This window comes from Sinocyclocheilus grahami, unplaced genomic scaffold, assembly GCF_001515645.1.
Source record: "Sinocyclocheilus grahami isolate Dianchi unplaced genomic scaffold, SAMN03320097.WGS_v1.1 scaffold1274.1, whole genome shotgun sequence".
Taxonomy (NCBI): domain Eukaryota; kingdom Metazoa; phylum Chordata; class Actinopteri; order Cypriniformes; family Cyprinidae; genus Sinocyclocheilus; species Sinocyclocheilus grahami.
The window spans coordinates 101780-123245 of record NW_015506453.1 but is presented as its reverse complement, the minus strand read 5'-3'; the positions used below and the strand labels follow the sequence as shown (position 1 = coordinate 123245).

Genomic DNA, 21466 nt, shown 5'->3' with positions numbered 1-21466 from the left:
GCTAGGCCTAATGCCGACGCGAAATATTTACAATGTTACGTCCCAAAGACATATAGTTCTGTCATGACTTTAGGATACCATCCTTCTGTTGTTATGTGCGTGTCTCCTGCTCTCCTCTGGCTCCTCCCACTCTCCACTCTGGCAGGTGGCTTGATTGCTTCCCCAGCTGCACCTGCTTACCAACCAGGAGGGAAGCAGCATAAAAGCAGAGCACAACTCTCAACCGGAGAGAATTCTTCTCCAGGGCATGATCTGTGTCCTTCCCGGTCCAGTTTATCGAAATAGTGATGCATCTGTTGGGACTCTGCATGGTTGTTAACATTTTAACTCTTTGGTTTAAAATGCTGATGCTCTAGTTGCCTGTTCTCTAGTGAATTCCTTAGTCCTGCTAAACGTAAGCTAAGAGTCCTGTTGCTCTGTTGTGACCGAGTTCCGTAAACTCTATTATTTTTCTAAAACTGTTATTCATCTGATTGTTTGTTTTTGTTGCAAGTTATGATTGGGAATTGTCGGGAGGCTGGCGCCATTTCATTTTCATAAACCCCTGTTTTGTGGCTAGACCGGGAGTTAGTGTACATTCTGTTGTTGATTTTCTTTTTCTTTGAGAGATTTAGAAAGGACTTAACTCCCTAGTTAGACTGAACTTTTGTTTGTTGTTTTGGCCTTGTCCCCTCCTGAAGCCTTTGTTCCCCTCCTAATGTATACTTGCTGTTCAAAAGAAACCCGGCTATACTTTGCTAGCCTTTAATTTATTTGTTAAAAAGATGTTGTTGTGGTGGTGCTGTGGCAGGGCCGAGACAAATGCTCTTCAACCATTTAATATTGTTATGTTCTGGAAAACAACCCCTAGATGCTCATAGGACGTAACAACAAACATTATAATAGACGAGCCTATGGAGACGAAGCCCACCAAAGCCAAATAATCGGTTAACCAGCGTCGGTTGTTGGTTAGGAAAAATAACCGAAATGAACATCCCTAATCATGGTGTTTAAATGAAATGGAAAAGAAATTATGAAAAAAATAACAGAATACAGGTTTAGAACATGCAGGTGAATGAACAGTTATTTTCATTTGAAATTTGGAAATATGAATTTAAATTTTTTATTAAGCAGTTTCTTTAATCAGAATATATAAATGTTTATTTTACAGGTATAAAAAGCACAAAATGAGGCCTGAAAAAAATATCTACATTCTCAAGAATGAATGGAGAAGTAGTTTTTTAGTATGTTAGCATTAACTTTGAAATAAGAAGTAAAAGTTCTCTATTTTGTTACAGTACGCTGATAACGTTCCGGGAAGCTCAAAATGCGTTCTTGAAGACTTCATGGCTGATATATATGACTTTACTTAAAATAACTTGCCGAGAAAAAAAAAAAAGAACTTGAGAAATCTTCACAGATACTGTTGTGCATTGGAATTTTAAAGCACTCTTTCTCTGCAGAAGTTTCTGCTATGTATATAAACATTGGTTATTATAAGAGCTGATTTGGTTAGTGTGCGGTTTGGAGACATCTGGTTGTTTAATTTCTGATCACTGTCATCCTTAATTAAAACTTTGACATAGTCCAGAAAACAGGCCACATTTCTTCATTAGCAAATTGGTGAAGAATCTGTTGGTCATCAGCAACATTTTCTTCTTGAGCTTCCTTTTCCCATCCTTATAATTCTTGAACTCTAGTATGCTAAATAATTGCCTTCTGAGTAATGATTCTTAGAATTGCCAAGGACTTAATTAGCTAAGAATTCAGATTTAAGGATATTTAGTAAAACTTAATTTGTAGCCAGCAACATAGGGGATTGGAAAGTGCAATTACCTTTTCGTCAAAAGCTTGAATGCATGTTTAACCAAACAATAAGAATATATGTTCATATATGTTTTTTATTTAATACACAATGCATTTAGTATTTTGTTGATCAATTGAATGTCTAATAATTAAGGTTAATTACTAAAACATCTTTTCCCCCCACAGTGTCTCTGTGCACCAGGATGGACGGGGGAGTTTTGTCAGTACTTGGATAAAATCATGTTTAGCCTATCCAAACAGATGCTTGAACGGAGGTACTTGCATCAGTATGAATCAGCCAACTGCACCCCCGCACTATATGTGCACCTGTCTCCCTGGATACACAGGTTAAAAGAAAACTATATCTACAAACTCTGGAATATGTTATCCTGATTTATGTTTGAGTTTGCACAGAGTTTGGCAGCAGAAGCTTTTTAAAGCCACACTCAGATTGTTTCTTCTACAGTAGGATTGGAGAGGAGAATTATTGTCACGTTTTCATACCATATCAGAGATTGCATAGAACAAAAATTGTTTTCTTATATATCAGCTATATCCGTGGAATTATAAATATAAAATATATCTGCCAGCCACCATATGTTATTCTGGTGACATTTTTGAAGAAGTTACATGACACTTAAACTTGAGGACTTCAGGACTGAATTTAAAGTCAATCTGAATCCCAATAAAAAGACTGAATTTGAAGCAAGGAAGCAAACTGGATACAGAATTAGATTTTGAATGAAAGAAAAATTCTTGAAAAAATATAATTCATATTTTAGGTTAATTTCACAGATTCCTCTACTTTACCCAAACCTAGATCGACCCTAGTATTGATGTATAACCAGGGCATTTATATGTTCATATCAGTATTTATTTTTAAATATAGTGTTTTTTGTGAACATTTAGTGGAATTGGTTGACAATTTAGATGCATGTTGTTGTTGTTTTTTCTGATTATTGAACTTTCTTATCCATAAAGAGGAAAATATTCTACCTATCATAGAAAAAAAGTCATATTTAGTCTATGATGTAATTGTTTTGTTACAAAATTTGTGTTAGGCCCATCCTTGAAATTGGAGTTCAGTAAATTACTCTTCTTGTCATTCAGCATCCTGTGGGGCACGTCCAGTTCTATTCAAATTCCAACTCACGAATTTGAAAAGAAGCCAGTTCTGAATTTTTCCTAAGCCTGAATGACACAGTTTCAAGTCCAACATCTATATCATCCGCTGTAATGTGACTCAGAGTGTGTGTTCCACCGAGACAAGTCCCGCTGCCCTGAGGCATCTCTTTACCGTAACTCATCTTTGCACATTGCCCTCCTAACTGGATTATTCTATAATTTGTTTCATCATGCCTGCTAAATGAAGGGCAAATAGAGGTTAGAGAACACTTAATCGGTAAATCTAACTGGGAAAGCAAGATCTTTCATTAGCTTGGCCACCAGCACATGAGCACAGAATGAACTATTTGACTAAACAACCCAGAAACAAATAAACAAGCAAGACAAATGATTTACTGGATTTCATCAGTCATGACGTGTTGATCTCGGTGGCATGCATTGCGGTTCAAGAGTAATGTGACGTAGTCTTTTATAGGCACTTTACATGAATTATAGAATCATCTACATTTCATGACACCATAAACCGTAACATGTTATGAAGCCATATTATTTGAAAAATGCCGTCCCTGAGAGATTTCTTTCAGTACCAGGCAGCAGATCTCGTATTTTCAGTGGGATAATCGCCAGTGCTGCTGTGTCCTTGTTATCACCTCTCAGTCTCCTTGATGGCTCTATTTCCCATCTTAGCAGATGAAGAAATCCATCTTTCCACATCCCAATTGTCAGTGACAAGAGGCACCTGACAATTTCTGCCTCTCTGTGAGCTGTATAATGGATTAGAATACTATTAGGAGAAAACATGTCACAGCTCAAACCTCAATGTTTTATTTAGACATCTCGATGATGCTAACGATATCCCCATCGATTAATGACCCCAGAGACTTAAAAACGACCGTCCCTGTCCCATTTCTCACCATGGTATTGCCAGAAGGCCAATGTGAAATGTCAAGTGCTTTCATTATGATCTTCCCCGAAAAAGTCAGACGACATGTTGAGGGAAGATAATGTGTCTTCTCTTACAGCAGAGAAATGCGTTGGTGAAGCAGATCTTGCACTGGATAAGACTTTCAAATCTTTTTTCTTTTTTTTTCTACAGCTTGTCTTGCTTTTTCCATGCAAAGATTTGATTGATTTGATTCCATGTTATGTTACTTGTTATGTAACTGTGTGGATGAACAACATTAATAGAGATCTGCCAGCGAGTTGGGAATATGACCTTCAGAAAACTTCTTGGGTTGCTGCTGGATACTAACTGCTGTAAATATGAACACACAAAATCTGAGATTCAGTGCCATATGCCCTATTTATGAAGTTGCCTGAGGTCAACCTAATTACTAAAATTAGTAAGAAAAATAAATAAAAGAAACAAACGTTTTTTATTATTATTTTTTTTTTTCTATGGAACAACAAACTAGGATAATATTTTTGGTGTTTTATGCCTTTTTATTTTGATAGGACAGTATAGGTTGACAGGAAGCAAAATTGGTGAGAGAGAGGGGGATGGGATCGGAAAAGCTCCACAAGCTGGGACTTGAACTCAGGACATCCAAAGTGCAACAGCGCTACAAGTCAGTGCGCTGTCTACGAGGCCATCAGTGCTGACAAACTGATGTATTTTTACATAAAAATTAACGTCTGATTACATAAATCTTGTTTAAAAAACCAAACAAAAATAACATACAATTTGTTTTTGGAATATAGTGCATTAGTACTTTTTGAAGCTTGACAGCAGGATGAGCCAAATGTTTCCATGAAAAAAGCTATTTTACTGCTATTTATACTATTATGGTATGCATTAATGTTTTGAATTTTTTCAGTATTCATTCACACTCACAATTTTATTACATGCTTCTGTAGATTTTTATGTTGCTAGTTTTACTGATTAGCATAGTTTTATTTTTATTTCAGTTTTAGTAGTTTAGTAGTTTTTAATAAAAAATAACCTTTATTTCAATCAACAAAAACAATCTATAATAGTTTTAATTTTAGTTACCAATAATTACCTAATAATTACCTAGAAATTCATGCAGGTTCAGAATGACATGAGGGTGAGTTGATGCTACTGATCTATATATAATGTAGGATATCAGACCGAATCAGACAATCTAAGATTTGGTCAAAACATGGTTGAAACATGAGACGAATTCTACAGAGACCCAAGACAACAGGATGTTCATAAATCAGATCCTGGCCCCAAACCTGAACCTGAACCAACTAGCAGCTTTGAGTAGCTCACAGCATTTAAACAAAAGAACACTTATTGACAATTCCAAGGAGATTGTCAATTTTGGAACAAGTTATCAAGAATAATGGTCAAAAGAGATGCATAGCGTGACCATCAAATGGAAACATGTGATAGTGATCACAAGCTCTTCGGAATTACTTTTCCCCCCACCTAAGACAAAGAACAGACTTTCAGAGATTCCTTACAGACCTCTTAATCTCTGGTCTTCATACATTCACAGAATGGCTACAGGAACTGCATTTCCATGTGAATATGCATCTAAATGACACTAAAATGACCTGAGCAACTAATCATTTCTATGCCTGACTCCATATTATGTATGTAACCCAAGCCTGAACCAACTAGCAGCTTTGAGTAGCTCACAGCATTTAAACAAAATAACACTTATTGACAATTCCAAGGAGATTGTCAATTTTGGAGCAAGTTATCAAGAATAATGGTCAAAAGAGATGCATAACATGACCATCAAATGGAAACATGTGATAGTGATCACAAGCTCTTCGGATTGACTTTTCCCCCCACCTAAGACAAAGAACAGACTTTCAGAGATTCCTTACAGACCTCTTAATCTCTGGTCTTCATACATTCACAGAATGGCTACAGGAACTGCATTTCCATGTGAATATGCATCTAAATGACACTAAAATGACCTGAGCAACTAATCATTTCTATGCCTGAGCTTTTAGCTTTTCGCTTCTAGTCATGCTTTTTAGTTATATGCTTTTTAGCCAGCGCTTCTTAGCGCTTTTGAGGGTGCTCTGGCTTGTACGCCATCTCCTCCAAAACCATGAAGAGAAATGCCACCTGGTCTCGTCAAACTTTACTTCTATTTCTATTTCTTTAGTTTATTTTATTTTCCGTTGAGAGTTTCGTGTTTTGAGTTAAGTTTGCCTCACGCCGCATCTCCGAAAGAGTGCCGTATAGTGCCACAGCTCCGCGTCACCAGCCATCGCCCAATCACTGGCTTCCCAAGACTGAGCTTCCAGCCAATCAGCAACCTCGGGAAACCCCTTTCGGCAACCAGACAAGGAAGGAAACCCCGCACACAGGAAAACAAGTACCTCCAGATCCTAGCTGAACAGGTGCATTTAATATAAATTTTAACCTAATTGAGGGACTCAATGCGAGGGTTAATTAAGTGATTGATGGTTGTTCAGATCTATGCAATTGCACATATTGCTGTAAACTTGGGATTTCACATTTTCATTCTCTTAAACCAATTATTTCCTCACTTTCTCTCTTTCTGCAACTTGTGTGAGTGCGTGTGTTCATGTGTTAGATTAGTTTATATGTCTTAGATTTATCCAATAAAGCCTTATTTATATTGAAAAGAGAAGTATCTCGTGTTTTGTGCTCACAAGTTAATGTCTTAAACTGCCGACCTTGTTACAGTGCTAATTAATAGTGTTTTCACTATATTTTGGATATAAATATCCATTGCAGAATTGATGTCATACGGCTCGTTCAATGACTCGCAGGCTGTCTCAGTGATCAGCCATAAAACAGTGATTCTGTCCTAATTTCCTTACATATTATTGGTGGAGTTCCCTTTAAAACTTTAAATGATTCCCTTTGAGCTAAATTGACCTGTTTCCCTTACAATAATGACATATAATGATCTATTATAGATCAGTGGTTGATGCATATATATATATATATATATTTTTTTTTTTTTATTATTATTTTTTTTTAGGGTGAACAACTTTTTTTTTAGTCTGACGTCCTTTTCCTGTGCCTCCTCACTTCTTTTTCATTGCCTATTTTCCACATAAAAGTTGAGTCACACTTGTATACTGTCCCTCTCTGGAATTTCTCAAAGTTCCATATGTTGAATCGTTTTTGTATACAGTCTGTCTGCATTAACTTTCTGAACTGTGACTCGGTAAATGGCAATCTGAACTGCTGCTAAATAGTTTCAGAATGTAAAACACGATTTGGCCTCTCTTCTCTGTGACGTGAACCAAACCATGAGCCATAGGGGGGGAAAGTTTCCAAATTTGCTTCTAAATCCCAAATGTCAAAAGTGAAGTCAATATTTTCAGGGGAGACGGAGCGTAAAAGCTTAACTAACACTCCATTCACACCCCTGTCTTCCTGCAGGACGCTACTGTGAGGCTGAAGTAAATGAGTGTGATTCCAGTCCCTGTCAGCACCAGGGAACATGCACTGACTTTATTGGATACTACAAATGTGCCTGTCCTTCAGGTATGAGTTTCTCTTACTCCTGAGAATGAGTTGTTTTTTTTTTTTGACTGTGCCACTAATCCCCACCGTGCCAGCACCAGCGGCTCTGACTGACAGCTGAGCAAATCACTCCCGTTCTCACACTGCCAGAGCTCATTAGTACTGCAGAATTGTGTCAATATTGTGTTATGAAATGCTCTTCCCATTTGAGGCCACTGCATTGATATGGTTCCCTCCCGTAATTGTTGGTTCTGCTCACTCTTTCTGAGGCATGATTTGCATTCACTGATGCAACCTGATGGCTCACCCTAGAGATTGGCAACTCACTGGCGGGGTTACAAGCATGCTTCTCTGCCAGCTGCTCCCTTCCGCTCGATGAGTAGACGACCCAGAGTCCCAAACACCCCCTCCCTAAACCTGCCCACGCGTGCTTGCCGCTCAGAGAAAGAGATACAAAAGAGAAAATCATCTGAATGACTTCCTCATTAAAGGATTGAAGATGTTTTCTCTTTAAAAAATAAAAAAAGCTAGACTGGGCTATTGTGAAATAGTGGACATAATTTAGCAAAGATTATTGACTCAAAGTATGTCAAATTAAGTTGAATTGAGTGTCAAATGGAAAACACTTACCCATGTCTTTATATCTCACATTTCATTCCGAAAATGTAAGACTTTTTTGTCTGTGGGTCAGACAAATATATTTTGAAGAGTGTTGGTAAGCAAACAGTTTATTATACATTTCTCAAAATATCTTTAATGTTCCACAGAAGGAAAAAAGTCTTACAGGTTTGAAACAACATGAGGGAGAGAAATGATGACAGAATTTGTGTGTGTGTGTGTGTGTGTGTGTGTGTGTGTTTAATGGTATTATAAGTTTTTCCCTTTTTAATTGGAACATGAGGCATTCCAGTTTGTTTCTGCTTTTTATGATTTAAAGGGGTCATATGATGTTGCTAAAAAAACATTATTTTTGTGTATTTGGTGTAATGAAATGTGTTTATGTGATTTAAGGTTCAAAAAACACATTATTTTCCACATACATGTACATTATTGTTTCTCCTCTATGCCCCGCCTTTCTGAAATGCGTAAATTTGTACAAAGCTCATCGGTCTGAAAGCAAGGTGTGCTCTGATTGGCCAGCTATCCAGTGCATTGTGATTGGCCGAATACCTCAAGCGTGTGATGGAAGTGTAACGCCCCTTACCATATTGTGATGCCGTGTCCCAGCCGGAGCGACGAGACAAAAACATTAAAACCCATTATAAAAGAGGCATTTGTTGCATCCAGTGAGGACATAATTACGGATTATAATGACTTATACTGTCTTTTTTTCGTGTTGCGTTGCATCGCGCCATTGGAAGGCCAAACAAGTGAGCGGAGGCTGGCGGGCTAGAGTGAGCGGAGGCTGGTGGGCCTGAGTGAGCGGCGGCAGCGGGCAGGCTTGTGGCAACCACATGTGACGACCCCGGGCTGGACTCCGCTTCGTCCACGGTGAAAGCCGATCCGGCGATCCACAGCGCAAAGTTTATGTATTTCCTCAGCGACCAGCACGGATCAGCTCTAGGCATGACAAAGCAGATATCGTCCTTTTGGAAGGCCAAACAAAGTAGTTTCGCTTTCACAACGAAACACACAGAACACAAACACACACGCACGCATCTTCACGACATGGCAGCAGTAACAATACTACAGCGAGATTAAACGTTACGCCTTCTTCCTTTGCATGAACATTTGGGCGGCGTTTTGCAAATCTTCCCACATCGTGACATAGACATGTGGGGGCGTGTTAGAACGAGCCGTTTTAGGTAGGCGTGGCTGACTCTTAACTTTTATAAAGAATATCTCTTTGGATTTGAGACTTTAGTCTTTGCAACTTTACAGATCTTCTTTATGCACCAAGAGCTTGTAGCACTTCAAAGAGAAAGGAAAAATTTAAATCGCATGACCCCTTTAATTGAATTATTACTTAGGTTGGTGTTGTTGTAAACAAAAGATTGCAAAATATTCAAAAAATAAAAACAACAGCTAGATGAAGCGCAGTAGAGGGGAACAGAATGTAGGGGTCTCAATGTTTTTCAAAGTTGAGTTTTTTTTTTTAATGAATGTGTAAATAGACCAAGAAATAAAAATATTTGACAGTAGCATTCATTTTTTGAAAGCTATGGATTTATAAGTGTAGTCATTTTAAAACCCTTTCTAAAAGCCTGTTAAAAATATTAAAGCCAAAAAAAGGACAAAAAATCTAAATAAATTCACTAGTTGACCTCTCTAATGTGCTGTAGTCGACCATTCTAACCCTTCCTTAATTTTTATAAGTGTGATCTTCCTGCTTAAACATCTATGTGAATGAATTTTGAAATTATTGGTTTTCATTATGTAAACCAAATGCAAGCAAGCCAGATTTGCTCTCGCTTTCTCTCTCCAAAAGCCTTTGAACAAACTAGCCTGGCCTCTTTCTGACCTTTACAATTTTGTTCTTTTCACTTGGGCTGACTGGCTTTTGGGCTTTGAATAAGCTTTCAAAAATTGATTGCCGTTTTCTTTTACTTTCTTTTTCCAAGAAACAAAGAAGAAGGAAAAAAAAAGATATTTGATTTCCAGCTTGTTTCATGTTCATTGATTGACCCTATTGATTGAGGCACAATGACATGAGGAGCATATGCAGTGCTTTCTCAAAGGCATTAACAAGAGAGACGGCGTTTCAATCTTGTTTAATCTTTTAAATTCTGGTTTTGCACAAGGTTCTTTTAGTTCCCAATCAAGGAAGCAGAGATAGTGAAGTGCAAGTGATTCTTCAGATTGGTTTGTTTACCACAAGTGTGTGTGTCTCTCCTTCCTGAATCTGCCTTGTTGTGTCTACATTAAAAGTCATTGTTGGAATCCTTGTCATCATCTTGCCTGCCTCCACACACCATGACAGAATAACCGACCCCTAAGTTAAGTATAGCGGCGTCTTTCCCCTCGTTTGTGTTTCCGGTTTTTGTCAGTTTTTTTTTTTTTTTGTTATGGATTACCCCGCCTTCCAAATTCTCCTGCTGGAGCAGGGGGAACGCTCTCTTGAGGACCACACGAACGACTTTCGGTCCCTGGCTCACCTCACGCACTACCCGGACAACTGTACATTCTATCAAGTTGGACTTAACGCCACCACATGAGCGCAGTTGTCCGGGGATGGTCCTCGAGAGAGCCTCGCCGCCTTCATCGAGTGGGTGCTGGTGTCCTGCAAGTCCCATCTAACCGTGGCCATCGCTGACAACAACACCAGCCCCACTAAGGACCCTGAGCCCAGCCCACCATCTCCCCACGGTACGGAGCATAAGCGTGAGCCCACCGATGACGGAGAGCCATTTCCCGCCACGATCCACGAGCTGGAGCGAAGCCCCGCGACTGAGAAGAGGATCGCCGCGGATATTGAGCCCAACACGTCAGACTAGGTGCGAGAGCTGGTGACAGTGCCCACCACGAGGGAGCAAGCCGTGGACGGTGTGAGCACGGAGAGGAGCTCCGCCCCCTGCATCATGGATGAAGGTGAGCTGACTATGGCGGGACATAAGGGCCAGAATATGGAGGGAATTCAATGCCAAAACGAGGAGGAGAGACCTCGGAATCCTCAGTTCAGCCCGGGAAGGGCTCCTGATTTCTCGTTAAGCCCAGGAAGGGCTCCTGATCCCCAGTTCAGCCCAGGAAGGGCTCCTGATTTTTTGTTCAGCTCAGGAAGGGCTCCTGATCCCCAGTTCCGCACAGGAAAGCGCACTCCAGTTCCTGCTCCTAGAAAGCGCCCTCCAGTGGCCGCTCCTCGAAAATACCCGCCCTCCCACTCGCTCCAGCCACCTCCACCGCTGTAGTTTGGTAGCCCCTCTGCTCGCCCTCAGCCCACCATCATTGCGGTGCGAGCCCCGCGGGACTGCCATCCTCCAGCGTCGCCGGGGTTGGAGTTTCCCTCACCTCCAGCCTCCAGCCTCCGAGGCCCGGACTCCGCCTCGGCCCGTAGACCCAGTGGCTCCACCTCGGCTCCTAGCTCCCTCACCTCCACCGTCACCCATCGATCCATCAGCTCCACCGGGCTTCCTCATCCCTCCGGCTCCGCCTTGGTCGGGCGTCGACCCGCCATTGCCTCTGGACTCCACTCCTCTGGTCTCCGCCTCGGGCTCCTCCACCACCTGCTCCGCCGCCGTTGGTAGGCCCCCTGGAGTCGGTGGACATTCCTCCTCCATGGCTCCTCCCTCCGTCAGCTCCACCATGGGCCGCTATTATGGCTGTGGCCTGGGTCCCACCTGGCTCCTCCTCCTGCTCCGGTTCCCTCCTGTCGTCTCTCTGGCTCCTCCCTCCATCGTCACCTCCCTGGACTCTGTTAGCCGTCCTCCTCCTGGAAGGCCGTCCTCCGCCGAAACCTCCACCTGTCTGGTCTGCCTGCCAGCCCTTTGCCTTCCCCTGTCACCATCTCACATCCACTGCTTTGTCCTCCTCCTAGTCCCCCTCCGCCCCTCCCTCTGTTTCTACGGTGCGAGGACACACCTTCCGGGAGGGGGGAGTAATGTAACGCCCCTGTGGACTGTTTATTGTGGTTTCTTCCCCTTTTGTTGGTTTAGCCCATACTATTATTAGTTAATCACCTCATTGTGCTCACCTGTCTGCCCCTCGTTATCTGCCCTATATTAGTTCCTGTCTCTGGTATTCTGTTTTGTCGGTTATTGTGAATGTCACCCCGAATGTGTGTCTCTCCTTCCTGAATCTGCCTTGTTGTGTCTACATTAAAAGTCATTGTTGGAATCCTTGTCGTCCTCGTCGTCCTGCCTGCCTCCACACACCATGACCGTGACAGTTACCTCCCTTTCCAGGATACACTGGGGTTGACTGTGAGGTTGACGTAAACGCCTGCGCGCTTCCAAATATCACCTGTCCCCCTGGAACATTCTGTGTGGATTTACCAGGTGACCAGCTCCTTATGTCACACTCAATGCCCTCACTATTTACAGGTAGGTCAGAAGGGTTCAGCCACCACTAGCCCAACATAATTGAAATGAAATCACTTTCATTGTCATGTTTTTAGGTGTTCTAAGTGTAAATTAGCATATTTGGTTTTATATGTGCATTAACACCATGGTTACAATAACACTAGCAAAAGTAATAAGTACATTTATTTACAAAATAAGATATCCATTTATGACTGTATCCATCATTTACTGATAAATCAATGTCTCTGATCAGCCTTTAAAAATCGACAAAACCATGATTTAATTTGTGAACTTTGACTTTAATATCATATAAATAGATATCAACTGTAGTAACAATAAACTCAAACATATACTCACAATATTTTTTTTCTGCAAAACAAGATAAGAAAATTCTCAAATCAAAGACTTTGTTGATCAGTTGTTATGTGGCTTCCATGGAATGCAACACAGCTATTTGATTTGAAGCAAATCATTCATATTACACCAACATGGCAAGTAAACTAAATTACATTAGGCCAGTGACAAGACAGAAAACTAAAATTGAGTCAGATCAAGTATATACAGTTCTTTAGAGCAATGACAAGGCATAAGCATAAGGCATATTTTTCAGTGCATGGACCCATTCAAAATGCATACACCACCCTCTCTCACTTTCCACTTGAAAAGAGCAGGATAAAAATTGTGTTCTTAGCACACTATATTCTTTTGAAGATGTGAAGCTGTTTGCACACTCTGTCACTGAACTATATCACCAATGGCAAATTGCATGTCTCTTTTGAACATGCTTGATCAGTTGGATTTGTTTTACTTGTGTTGATTATCACCATTAACGTAAATGGCAATTAAAATGCATTAGCTTTCCTTCATTAACCAGCATGTTTTATTTAACACTGGGACCAAGCACGTCTGTTTACAAAAGACCAGAATTACCTTTACACACACATTTAAATGAAGGATTGTTCTGGAATAATGGTTGATTTTCATTTTGACAGCCATGTGCCAATGGAGGACATTGTGTTCTTAACAGCATCACCAGTTACAGTTGTGTTTGTGCACCTGGATGGACTGGGCTGACCTGCTTGGTCAACATAAATGAGTGTGTCCAGCACAGGTGTCAGAACGGAGCCACCTGCGTGGATGAAGTTGGTGGGTACAGGTGAGTCTGGGTGAATTCATTTTTCCCCCCCAGAGCTCTTTACGCAAGGTTTATTTAGAGTACAGCAAATGCTTTGCTTAGAAATTAAGTGGATTCAAATATGATTCTGTTGATTTTTATACAAAGATATTTATAAACCAATTAAATGCATTTAAAGTGTCATTATAAATATTAGCATGAACTCAAATGCAAATAAAATTAATTAATAAATAAATGAAAATTCTGTAATTATTTACTCATGTTGGTAATTATTTACCCTCTTGTCGTCCCAAACGTATGTATGCATTGTTTCTCTGCTGAACAAAAGCTAAAAAGATTAATTTTTTCCTATAGTACACAAACAGTTTGTAGTGACCATGATCTGTCAAGCTCTATAAAAAACACAAATAGACACCCTAAAAGTAGTTCATATGACTCTTTTTCAAGTCTTCTGATGCCTTATACTGTAGCTTAAGCCTGATTGCTTTGTGATATGAACAGGGCAAAATGTAGTCATTATTCGATGATAACCCTCACCTATGCCGCTGCTCTCAAATAAATATGTCGACTGCTGCTGGTTGTCAACAGAATCGAACTTTGATTTTTCTTGCAACCAAATGTCATTGCAACAAAATACTGCCATAGGCCATAAATTTGATTTCTAATCTGTAGTGGAGGTCAATGAATATTTAATTAGCAAAAACCGATAAACGCTACTTTCAAAAAAATGCTTGCCGTGCATTATTCTCCACATACGGGTGCATCTCAATAAATTAGAATGTCGTGGAAAAGTTCATTTATTTCAGTAATTCAACTCAAATTGTGAAACTTGTGTATTAAATAAATTCAATGCACACAAACTGAAGTAGTTTAAGTCTTTGGTTCTTTTAATTGTGATGATTTTGGCTCACATTTAACAAAAACCCACCAATTCACTATCTCAACAAATTAGAATATGGTGACATGCCAATCAGCTAATCAACTCAAAACACCTGCAAAGGTTTCCTGAGCCTTCAAAATGGCCTCTCAGTTTGGTTCACTAGGCTACACAAGCATGGGGAAGACTGCTGATCTGACAGTTGTCCACAATCCATAAATTTCATTCCTTATGCCTCTTTCTGTACTGAGTTAAGCTTTAACCCTTTCCTATACCAACTGTATGTGTGTGTGTGTGTGTGTATGTGTATGTTAGACCAGTTTATGTGTTTATGTGTGTGTTAGACCAGTTTATGTGTTTATGTAGTATGTTAGACTAGTTTAAGTGTTTATGTAGTTAATAAAACCTTACTGGTATCACACTTGACGTGGTTCATTGTTTGCTCATAACTGGAGTCACTTAATCATGCAGATTTATGCTACAAGCTTTTGTAGAATTGTACAGTAAGAAAGTTATTTCCTTTAACCAGGAAATTAACGTTCTTAGAATTGACAAGACAGTTGACCCTGAGAGGTCAGCTAAATATCTACAGCGGATCTAAAATATTCATAATTAATTATAACTAGTTATGGTTAATTATTCATATTTCCTCATGAGCTGATTCGTTACACGCGATCTGAACCCTAAACACTTTTTGTCAAAAAAATCCGGTTTTGTCCACTTTCAAGGCATCGGGAGTTCACGTTTTACTGCAGAAGCCGACAAGTGCCCTCGTTGTTTTTGAACAGAAGCCGATAAGTCCATTTTAGCAAATCGGCACGCTGTATTCAGGTCAGGTGACAAGGCTACTGTTTCACTTTGAAAAGACGTGCTAGCTGAGAGGAGTTTTGTCAAAGCTAACGTTAGCTGACTAAAAGTGATCGAGGATGGATAATTTCGACGAACTTGATGAACCTGTGATATCTTCTTCAGGACAAAAAAGGAAAATAAAAGCTGTAACATTTTCTCGGAACCTTGCAAAAGCAGCGCGTTACAATGGTGAGGGACAAGCTCTGTGTATTGCGTGTAATAATCACATCCATACAGTTTATGATCACAACAATAACAACAAACGTTTCAGTCAGGCATCTACATTGTCATCTGAGGAGATTACAAAGATTAAATGAGTGTGTTTTTGTTTAACTCTAAAACATGAAATGTGGAGTTATCTGCTCTTACTATAAAACAAACTTTTAATGTGTAAAAAAAATAAATACATACTTTTAATTAACTTTAATTTTGTAAATTACCTGTATTTGTTTACATTATTATTACTTAATCAAAACAACCCAACTGCAGTTTGATTGATATTACTTGGAATGCACAATAAAAAAACGGGGGAGTTTTTTGGAGCAAAAGTGGAGCAAATGAACTCTTCATATATTTATTTTATTTTGCACAAACTGGCGTATTGTTTTAAAATTAAGTTGTTCGGGCAACTTTTATTGTTCTTTTATAGTGCCTTTTGGAGTTTGACAGTCCAAGCTCACTGTATGGAAAAAATCAGTATAATAAAAGAAAATAATAATAAAAATAAAATGTGTTTCATAGATTCCAAACCCTTATGTTTTTATTGTAAGACATACTGGGTGGGGAGATAACTACATTTGTATTCCCTTAAAATTAGCATGTTGTCCTATTGTAGTTTTTATTTTATTTTGTTCAAAATGAGTGATTAAAATGGGTTTATCCATTTCAAACAGGGTGCCTCTCTCAGTATAAAATTAAAATTGATATTCTGTTCAGGTTCAGTTGCTGTTTACTGTCTCATTCTAGAATTAAACCACCCATAGCTGCTAAAACAAATAGCATGTTCCTGTGATAGAAAGCAAAGCAAATTACATTGTCCACCCCCATGACTCAGCCATTTATTTTCATACCATGTCCGGCTGTTTTGTTCGCGATTCCATTAAGAGATACTGTTTTATGCATTCCAAGTTGCCTTTGCGGTCACGGATATACTGGAGTCCACTGCGAACTTGACATTGACTTCTGCTCTGAGCATCAGTGTTCAGAACACGCCGTCTGTCTGGACCAACAGCACAACTACACCTGCCACTGCATGCTGGGATATGAGGGAACGTTCTGTGAGCTTGAGACAGATGAATGCAAAAGTGCACCATGCGCCAACGGTGCCACTTGCATTGATTTGGTGGCAGGTTACGAATGCCTGTGTGCTCCAGGATTTAAGGGTAAGCTAAATGTTTTACTCAGTGGTACTACTGAGGCGGGAAACCATCTCTGGGCTTTTGACAGGCATTGACTTTCAAAATCTAACATTGTTGAATTCCTCAAGATTAAAAAGAAAATGTGTCTGTTTAACGTAATTGTGATCCATTGTTTAAAATTATTGAAATTAAAATCTTTATAATTCATTTTTTAAATATTTATATGAGCTTGCATTTATTTAGGCTTCTTTCTAATTCTTAATGGCCACTTATTAATTCTCAATAGAGCAATGATTACGATTTTTCTAATTGAAAACCTTGTTTTACTTGGAAAGATGTTACATTACGGAAGTAAAACATGTTGCAAATAGTTATTTATATTGACTTCAAAACATGGTCACAGAAGTATAACATGATATGATACAGGCATCTTGTTATCTATTTGTCTGTATTAATGCAGGTCGAACATGCTCCAAGAATATGAATGAATGCTGGTCCAGACCTTGCCTTAATGGAGGCACCTGCATTGATCTGGTCAATGACTACATTTGTATCTGTCTACTTGGTTAGTAAAGTCCAGCACTCTGTTCCAAAACAACAGATACATCCTGAGCCGAAAGCAGTTGTGCTACACCATATATGATTTAAAGAACCTGATATATAGTAAAGACTATGTTGAAAAATGTCATTGTTCTTGGGAAGGAGCCACGGGTCCATATAGGTAATTATTCCCAGGAACTATTTAGACTTTAGTGAAGATCTTATCTCCACAGCTCACATGCATCTGTAGATGTGAACCGTTATTGGGTCCCAAGAAAGTCTTGTGTGACTCATGCTCCCTGTTTTCTAGATAATCTACCAGCCCAAGGGGCAGATAATCCATCAGTGTACATTTTCTAGTGTTTATTAAAACGGCCTCTCTTTAATTATCTTAAACATGATGGTGACAGAAAACAGACCTCCATCTTGTCAGGACAGGTCTCATTAGAGGGCACGATACTTACGGGAGATGGTGTGGTGTTGGAGGCCTTGATCAGGTTAGAACCTTAAAAATTAATTTAGATTTCAGAATTCAACATTCAAGATTGAATCTCAAAATAATAAGTGATGGGAAGCCATTTTCGAGGTCCTGTTCTCAGGAAACAGTGCCAGCAAATTTCAGCATTTCATTTTAAAGGGTTACTGTTGCTCTTTCCAGAAATCCTATTTTCCTACCTTAGGCCTAAAGTACCATGGCCGTAACTGTTATGTTATATTATTATATTATATTATTGTGTATAATACATTATATATGTGTGTGTTTGTGTGTGTATACTGTATAAAATGAATTTTATATATGTAGTTATAAATTACATTTTTATAAACAAATTAAAAACTAACAATCCTATTGGTTAACATTTCATTTTATTTTAATATTTATTAAGTGTGTCAAATATCATATCGTATGAGTGTAGAATATGATGTACATTGTCTGCAATATGTATTTCTTTATATTAGCACTAGGTCATGGGACAGAGATCACACTGTTTCCTGAGAATATGACAGAACTTAATATAACACAATTCACTGTAAAATTTTAAGGAGTTCCATAACAAAGAAAAATGAATTACAAAACAGTGCTGCTCAATGCGATTTAGTAAAAACCTTAACATAAATACAGATTGTGAGATGTGCCGTGCTCTCATTCATGTAAATTTTTTATTATCTCAGTCCTGTCTACTGGGCCGTTGATGTGCAACAGGTTGGGTGAACTGAGTGGGCTTCCTGGCAAGAATGGAGCCGGTTTTAGTCTCTGCATCCTCCTACAAAGCTGACAAGTATGCATATTGCATATCAGGAAATGATGGAAAATAAGTGCAGTCTCAATAATCCCTCGGCAAGTGTTTGAATCATAGCCCTCAGGAAAATAAATGGATATAAGCTGCCACCATGCTGTGGATATGAATGATTTCTAGACAAGGGGTAGTCATGAGAGTATGGTGATTTGATGACGTTATTTGATGGTAAGGGTTACTCACAGTACCAAGAACAACTTCAGATGCACATAATGACAGATTATATTCCAACCAACATTTTCTGTAAGGACACACAAGGATCCTGTTCATGATACTACAGTGGGATCTTACCAAAGCGTCGTTTGCATGATTTTCTGAACCATTACTCTCAGCATTTTCCCATGCATTAGTGAATAGCTGGCATTATTATCACCTTGTTCTTGAATGCACTACATATAAAACATTGAATAACTGCCTGCTAGCTGGATGTTTTCCGTTTTCTTCTTTCTGTTAAGCCTATTTGTGATTTAATTGTATAAGTTTATAGCTTTATATATGGAAATATTCATGTTCATATAATTTGTGTGTGTCTCTTCTCTGAATGCAGTGTGACATTTTATTGCTGGCATCCTCTGTGAACTGCAATGTCAGGTCTTTTGTTTAATTATTTCACATCTATATTCTCTTGGCATGTCGGCTCGTCCCTGAGAACGAACGTGTTCTCATTACCCTCACGGTTCAGAAGACCAATAAATACAAATACCTGTTCTTATAATCCTTCAGCAGACCTGTATGTGTATGGAGCTATGCTTGTAATTATATTTTAATGGGCTTTGTCATCCAGTGTGGCTTAAAATGTGGGTCTTCTCAGAATACTGGCTTGATAGGTGAGTTGCTTGTAGACTATATACTGAATTCTTTTATAAACCACATTTCAAGTCACTGAATCGTGTTCTTTCTTATATTGTTGTTAAATACCAAGGAAGTTCATCTTAAAGGTACGGAATGTAGTGATTTTTAAACATGCATAATGTGAGTATTTTTGTGCTTTAATTTTCCAGCAAAAAAAGTATAAAAATTGCCTTTAATGGAACAACAATCTGACTCTGAGACAGTACCATCAATTACACCCATCATGGTACACCCAGTTGACCCTTTAACATCAGTCTGAAATGTTTGTTTTTTTATTAACTTTCTATTCATCAAAGTAATTATATCAAGGTGTTCACACAAATAATAAACTGTTTTCAACATTAATAGTAACTAGATGAGTAAAGTTTGATGTCAAACTTTAAAGTTGGCTTGAAAAAGAAAGGCCAGAAAGGTTGAAAACGTTGTAATAGCTTTAAGTAGTTCTACAGTTTAAAATTTTAGTGTTTTAAAGGCAATATTAGATAGATAGATAGATAGATAGATAGATAGATAGATAGATAGATAGATAGATAGATAGATAGATAGAGCATTATTAGCATGTTACTAGCATGGTTATCAAGTTAATAGCATGATTCTAGCATTATTAGCATTTTACTAGTGTGTTTGCTAACATGATTAACATGTTGTTAGCATGATTCTAGCATGATTAGTGTTATTAGTATGTTGTTAGCATTATTAGCAAAGTTACTAGCATTATTCTAACACAATGAGCATGTTACTAGCATGTTGTTAACTTGTTTCTAGCATGATTAGCATGTTGCTAGCACGTTTCTATCATGTTTAGCATGTTGTTAGCATGATCCTAGCATGTTTAACCAGGTGCTAACATTTTTCTAGCATGATTAGCACGTTAATAGCATGGCGTTAACATTTTGTTCGCATGATTAGCAAATTACTAGCACGTTTCAAGCATGATTAGCATTTTACTAGCATGTTGTTAACATGATTAACAAGTTACTAGCATGTCGTTAGCATGATTCTAGCATTATTAGCATTTTACTAGCATGATTAACATGTTACTAGCATGATGCTAACCTGTTTCTAGCATGTTTAACAAATTTGTTAACATGTTTCTAACATGATTAGCATGTTACTAGGATGGTGTTAACATTTTGTTAGCATTGTTAACAAGTTACTAGCAAGTTTCTAGCATGATTAGCATGTTACTAGCATGTTGTTAACAATTAACAAGTTACTAACATTTTGACAGCATGATTCTAGCATGATTAGCATGTTACTAGCATGTTGTTAGCGTGATTAGCATGTTACTAGCATGATTAGCATGATACTAGCATGTTGTTAACATTATTAACATGTTACTAACATGTTGCTACCATGTTTCTAGCATGATTAGCATGGTACTAGCAATTTCTTAACATTATTAGCATGTTGATAGCATATTTCTAGCATGATTAGCATGTTACTAGCATTATTAGCAAGTTACTAGCATTTTGTTAGCATGTTTCTAGCATGAATCAGTTTAGGCTGGTTTTAGCTGTTTTTTCAGTAGGGAGTTGTTAAGATTTGCTATAGCAATAGACAGCTTAAATACACCATAAGTCTTATTGTATAAAAATCTTCACCCCCTCAATGAAAGTCTATGGGATTTTAGGTAGTTTGATAGTATGGTTTACGAAAACCGTAAACCGGATCAGTTAGAATAGATATAGCACACCGAGTCAGACCAGTCTGAAGGTCTGGGTCGAGTTTGGTGGTTCTAGCTTGAAAGCTATAGGAGGAGATAGGTGTCGAAATTTGGCTCAGAAGAATAATAATAATACGTTTAAATAGTAGATCATTAAGTTGGCTTTCTCAAGCCAACTTAATAAGAAGTGCGTCTTTAGCAGTAAATCAGCATATTAGGATCATTTCTGAAGGATGTGACGCTGAAGACTGAAGTCAAAAATTTTACTTTTTATATATGTTTTATATATATATATATATATATATATATATATATATATATATATATAGTCATTTTAGTCATTTAGTCATTTATTAGACGCTAAGCAACTTACAAATTAGGACAACCGAAGCAATCAATTGTAGTATTAAAACAACTAAAAAATACACATTTATAAATTCAATATATATATTATTTCATTTCCATTTAGTTTGTTGAAGTATTAAAATAACTCAAATTAAATAAAACTATAAACTTAATAAAATACCTATATAGACATAATAAATGCAGACATAATGTAACTAAAATTAAAATAAATAAATACAAATAATACAAATCAAA

At 38.2% G+C, this 21466-nt stretch overlaps 1 pseudogene; it reads left to right on the top strand.

Moving 5' to 3' along the window:
• Positions 1-21466, top strand: part of LOC107568694 (neurogenic locus notch homolog protein 2-like) — a 147890-nt pseudogene that overhangs the window by 35647 nt on the left and 90777 nt on the right.